The following is a 6,903-nucleotide window of genomic DNA, read 5'->3' on the forward strand; positions in this document are numbered from 1 at the left end:
TTTTCCTTTAAGAAGCAGCTCATGTAAATGAATGTATAGATTCTGTCTTATGATACGTCACAATTAAATGCATATCCTGATCTTATATTTGTATTTCATTGTTAAATAAATGATGTTACTGTGCTTGAAAGTACATGACTTGCATTTTCCTTGTATGTATTTATATCCACATATGTTTTGAGGGTGAATATATGTAATCTGATGGTATTAGTTTCACTCTGTGTTTCTCTGTTACAAATATGAGGGTGTGTTGGTTTGAATGTTTGACTGTTAGCAGGAGTTTCCCTCTATGAGGGTGTCTGTTTTCCCTTGTGTGAAGGTGTGTGCGTTACTACTGAGTGATATTGCTCTGTTTCTAATACATGTATAAAAAAACTTAGTTATGTGTGTAGTGTAAGAATGTATGTATTTGTAGTGCAATACTATTGTAGCAATGGCATAATTCTGTAGACATTAGCCCTGAACTACCATACTAGGCATGACTTGTAAAGTAAAGTGTAAAGCATAATATCACTCTAACAGTAGCATTGCTTCTGAGAATTTGGCCCCCAATTTCTATTCTATGCCTGATTTTATTGTTAAGTTATATAGAACAATACACTATCAGAAAGAAGGGTACTATACTGACAGATTTACAAACAATGTAAATGTACCCTCAAAAGTAAAACACAGGCCTTTAAGCCCAATTGCGTACCCTATATGAGTTTTAAACATAAACTTCATTCACCTTCCCGGTGTATTTATATGTTTTCATAAATGAACTTTTTCAAATACTTAAAGCCTGGAGTTAGGACAGGATATATAGTTGATGGACAGGATAGTTGAAATGGAAAATAATAAATATATATACATAATTGCAATTGAATATGGTACAATTACGTTCCCTAACCTAAGGTACTGAAGATGTACCCTAGAGGGTATCACCTATGTGACTTTGTACCTCAACAATAGCATGATTTCTGAGAATTTGGCCTTCAGTTACATTTCTAGGCATGTTTTTTTTTGTAAAATACTGTTTTATATACAATAATATTATAACAAAAGCATAATTTCAGAGATTTGGACCCAAATGACAACTCTAGACATAGTAGTAAAGTAAACTTTTATTCCATAGTACAATAGAATTGTAACAATAGCATATTTAACTCTCTATACAATATTGTATAGTAAAAATACATAGTTTTGTACAACACTACTAAAACAGGAGCATCAATTCAGAGAATTTGAACAAACACCATTGTGCACCCACTATATGTAATACACAGCTGTTCACTGCAATACTTTTTGTCATGAACAAACCCTTTCCTGTGCAGAGAGAGAGCAGAGAGAACGCTATCTCTCTCTCATCGCTCGCTGAGCTTTGAGCTCTCCATCTCTGAGCTGAAACAAAAAGACCACAGAGAGACCACAGAGTCGGCCGCAGCTACAGCGTCACAGGCACAGCGCTGTCACACTTCCATTACACTCAGTACCGTCACTGCTGTAATGCTTACACTATACAGGCTAAAGATCAGGAGCCAGTCAACATTACTGGAAACTATGTGTTAGTAGAAAGAGGGGTGGGCAAAAACACAGTGTCATCGAACTTGAAGATATTTTCATGATAATATGTATCACAATACTTTTTTCTGAGGTTTGATGAGTTGGAACAGACAAAATGCACACGTACAAAAAAGATGGTTCTTCAAGGGTTCTTTAGTAAAGGCAGTGGTTCTATTTAGAACAATGAATTCTATATAGAACAATGTCAAATCTCAAATGGTTCTTTGCATGGTGAAATGGTTCTTCAGATTGACTGCTATATATGGTTCTGTTTATTTTGAAAATGGTTCTATATGACACCAAAAAGCGTTCTTCTATTGTTAGGATGTCAAGTCAAGTCAAGTCAGGCTTTGTCATTTCAGCCATATACAAATACATAGTGAAATGAAACAACATTTCTCCAGGACCCTGGTGCAACACAGGAACACAAGTGCGGGACAATACAATAAACACAGTGCAGACAATACAGTGCAATAAATTATACGAAAGACAATAAATACAAAACAGAACATAGGCAGTACACGGTACGGAGAGTTTGAGCAACGAGAGCAGCAATATACAGTATACGGTATTCGATTGATACAGTAATTCTAGCAGCTAACATTGTTAAAGTGAAGTAAAATGTGCAACAATGCAAGATATTGTTGTGGAAATAATATATCAGATCTACAGTCATATCAAGTGAAATGTTTCAGTGAAATGCGGTAACTATATTTAAGTACAGTGTTCCATCATTTGGAACTGCAAGAAGGGAGTAAGTTAGTCCCATATTGTTATGTATATGTGTGTGTGGGTCTGTTGGAGTTGAGGAATCGGATGGCTTGCACATTCTGGTCAAGCTTTGTGGTGCTACATAGAACCAACTCCAAAGTCCAGGCTTTCAGTCAGTTATTGTCCAGCTTCATCAACAATATGATACACATGAAATATTGAGGATTTTGACTGTCATTGCATTCAGCAGTTAAATGGGAAGCATAAGAAGAAGAAGAAGCAACACCACCATAACATATACTGCTGTGCAAAACTTTCCAGTCAAAATAGCCAAAGTACAAGTTATACATTTTTCAAAAAAGCAGGAAACATAATTCACAGACAATTACACTGAAGCCCCAACACTAAGTATATCAAATCTATCAGCGTTTAATTTGTCCACTCTCTACTTTTGTGCACCTACTGTCACTTCAACTCCATCCTTCCAATCTTAAAAACAACCTTCCACTGTAAGAAGACAACTCAGCGCTATGAGTCTGAAAGGATGTGTAGCTGTCAAAAAGCCCTTACTTGGAAAAAGAAATTTGCATTACAGCACTGAAACCGGACATGTGAAATGGAAGAAATGGACAGATGAGTCCAAATGAGTCTAAAGCTTACTTCTATTGTGAGAAGCAGAAAACGCAACCAACTTCTAAGACTGAACTTTGGAGGAGTTTTTGGAGACCTGCTTTGAGTTTTTATATAAATCTGCAGGGATATTTTTGCCTGCAGATTTATATAAAAACTCAAAGCAAGTCTCCTGAAAAGAACAGAAACAGTAATAAAGGCAATGTTTGGACACACTAAGTACTGAAAAAAACTGATATTATATTCAGTTGTTGAATCTTCTGTGTAATTTTCTATTAAATATATGTTTTCTATTTTTATAACACTGGTTTGTGAATAATTTAATAATCATAACAATCGTTATAACTGTAAATGAGTTGGTCTCTGACATTTGCACATTACAGCTTAATATGAAAAACAAGCAAAAAAATATTTAGTGCAATTTTATTTATAGCATTATGACAGCATTTTCCTATATCAACTTTCCAGAAATGCCATTCCAAATCTCTAATGAGGAAGCTGTAAGTGAAGGTGTTGGAAAAAACTCCTAAAGAAGCACTAAAAGAATAAATACTGAGAGGAACCAAGACTGTAATCTCCCAAAAGAGCATAAAAATACCCAAACCATAGGAATGAACCATCTGCTTCTGGGCTGCCCTGAAGAGAAGTTATGATAAAAGTGGGACAAGTTTACAAGACACACTACGATCACATAAGGGGCAATATTCAGTGTTCATGTCCTCCCCAAAGTCATTATATTGGACATTTTTATTCAATGCTGACATTTTCTATAGTGTGTAAATGAGAAGGGGAAGGAGAATTTACTCTTCTGCTAACCCTGAAGATGCCATGTGACGTCCATCAAGCATGACAGTTGTTTAAAACTACTTTGAACCACCTTTACTTGGTTAGATGACTGTAAATTATTAAAGGAGAGCTTTGAAAAAAAGCTTAAACAAAAAACAGACATAACCACAATGGATTGTTTATTTGCTAATTTGTGTTTATTATATATGTGTTTTTTAACAAATAATCATTTATTGCCACAAATAATAGCTTTATATATCATTACTATCCAAAACACAAAAAATCTCCAAAATCATCCCTTTAGAGGAGAAGGTGAAAGCTTTTAATTTTTTTAATGTAAGTCAATGTAAAAAGATTTTGTTCCAAGCAATTTTGAAGCATTTCTATTGGTCTATTCATCATGACATTTTCACATATTATAAAAGAGAGCTGCTGTGTTCAAATGATGTAGAAAAAGCAAAAGCAACAATATACAACATATATATTTTCTATTTGTATTAGTGTATAATAATAATAATAATAATAATAATAGCATGTTTATTATTGTTAATAAAGAGCTCTCAAACTGGATCTCTCACAATTAAAAAAGATAAAAATAAGCACTACTGCTATTGTCATTTAGAGTATGTAATATTGACATGTCTGTGATGATTATCTCATAATTATCTCATAAAGGAGTTTATCTGTAGCAAGATATGATATTTTATACAAAGAATATATTGGTCACATATAAAATATCAAAAAAGTATGTGGAGTTCTGTTCAGCTTTTAGCTGAAATGAAACAGACTAAGAAACACTAAGAGATGTGTAATATTACAAAATAGAAAGTATATTGAAAGGTTTGTCCTTCCTTTGAAGTTGAATAATTGACTTGAACATTTGTGTACTTTATCAGTCAGCCAGCTTTAAGGCGTTTATCCAGCGCCCACACAGTCTGTGATCATAATTACTTATTCATGTATATTTGACATTGATTGTATGTGAACTATGTGTCTTGAACTATATTCTCATGTGATAAGAATTGATACTGATTTCATCCATCAGTAGTACTGGATGAATATATTTTGGTATAACATTAAATAGACAGAATCCTCTCATAGGGTACACACTGACAAATGGTATATCAGCATAAGCCAATGATTTATTGCCTATTTGTGCTGCAGTGCCATAAATAAGATATTAATGGGCCTCCCATCTGACAATGACCCTAAATAAATTTTAAAAACATCAGTGCAACTTGCTTATTTAAGTGCTCTAATGCAGGATCATTGTTGAAGTATATTACTATCATACATACACAAGAAGCACTAAAAGAAGCACCGAGAGAATAAATACAGAGAGGAACCAAGACTGAACATCTCCCAAAAAGAGCATACAAAAATATCCAAACCACAGGGAGGACCATCTGCTTCTGGGCCACCCTGAAGAGAAGTTATGATAAAAGTGGGACAAGTTTACACAAGACACACTCAGACCACACAGAGGAATATTTAGTGTAAATGTCCATCCCAAAGTCTTTATATTGGACATTTTTATTCAATGCTGGCATTTTTATAGTGTGTGAATGAGGAGTAAAAAGGATTTTAAAACACAAGAGTCGAGGATGTTAGGCTGCTAAAATAATGTCATAAGGGCTCCAGTAAAGACGTTGTGCTACAGGCCCTTGTGCAATTGCCCCGTCTACCCTGTCGGTTACTTCACTGATGTGGTGGATCAGTACTGAAAGCTTAAATACACTAAATTGAAGTGAAATTCAATAATCAAAATGCATTTACATGCATTAAATGATCAATGAGGATTAAAGGAATGGGTTATTGAAATATCAGATGTATAGAATTTTCCTTTTTACTCAAAATGTAGCAAATCAGCCTCGTAGCTCCAGTGCAAAACTAAAGAAGCAAACTTTGCACACCAAACTACATTTTAGGTAAAAGCAAAAAGGTGTCATTTTTCAGTGAATCAGCCACTTAAAAACAGGGTAAAGCCATAAAGCGTATAGTGGTCTTCATCACAAGTAAAAGACAGGACACACTTGACAACGATTACAGCAAAAGCAAGGGGAGCAAATAGAGAGCTTGTTTAAACCGCTGCAGCAAAGGGGGAGCACGGATTTCCAAACATTTCATGTGAAGCTTCTCCTTTATGTGAGCACCTGTAAGAGAAAACAGTCTCCCTCTCCATCCTCCCATTAACTTAGATCAGCTCACAGTAAAGCTTATTAGTACTTACATCGACTAGGCGTGCAGCCAGCAGTCAGGAGAACATGCCTACTCAGCCTGCAGCAGACACAATGCTCCATAAGTGACTCAAAAACAAAGTCTTATTCCAGCTGACTTACTGTCATAATGCTAACACTGTCTTCACTCTAACTGCAGCAGAGTCGATTCTCTCTCTGTAGGACTTTGTGTTACTCACCCGTTGTTGTCGTCTTCTATTGCGGTGCACCAGGGAATGAGTTGGAGTCTCGCTCTTCAAGGAATGCCCAGGTAATCCCCATCCCCCCCTTCTCTCTCTTTCTCACAAACCCACACAGATATGTACATGTATGACTGTTGCATGTAGGAACCCTTTATTTCTCACTTCTGTCTCTTTCAGTGAGTCAGACAGGGATCCCCAAGTACAACATCAGAGCAGAGTGAGAAAGTACCAAAAGTGAGACAGTGACTCAAATCTACATGGGGCAATGGAAACAGCGGGTGGACCACCAGTCATGAGCTATTTCTTTATCTGACACCCACCCAACACATTCAAGAGAAACAGAGAAACAAGAGAATCCCCCTTTCAGATGAACAGAAAACACAACACTGTATTTAATCTGACTGAGTAGGCCTTTCTATGTAACCATTAACAAAAAAGAATAGGAAAAAAACAGTGCCTTTTGTGGTTGGAGCTCTGAAAAAAAGGTGAGAAAACAGCAAACTAAATTTAAGGTGCTGACAGGGTAGATCTGTGAATGTAACCATTCAGCTGGTGCATTAACCCTTTAATGACTAAACCCAGAAGCTGGACATATCTGGTTAATTTTCAATGTAAGGTACACTGTCTACAAGTGTTTTATCTAAATATCATCTGATTCAGCTCAAACTCATATTTTCAGTCATATCAGTTATTGAAATATTAAATGTGAAAAAAAATACTATGTGATTTTTTAAAAAAATACAGCAAAACATAAAAATGAATAAATAATCCAAACAGTAACTACATCAAGACAAAGTGACTTGTAGAGTTCTGCT

Source organism: Colossoma macropomum, unplaced genomic scaffold (genome assembly GCF_904425465.1).
Source record: "Colossoma macropomum unplaced genomic scaffold, Colossoma_macropomum, whole genome shotgun sequence".
In the NCBI taxonomy this organism is placed as follows: Eukaryota; Metazoa; Chordata; class Actinopteri; order Characiformes; family Serrasalmidae; genus Colossoma; species Colossoma macropomum.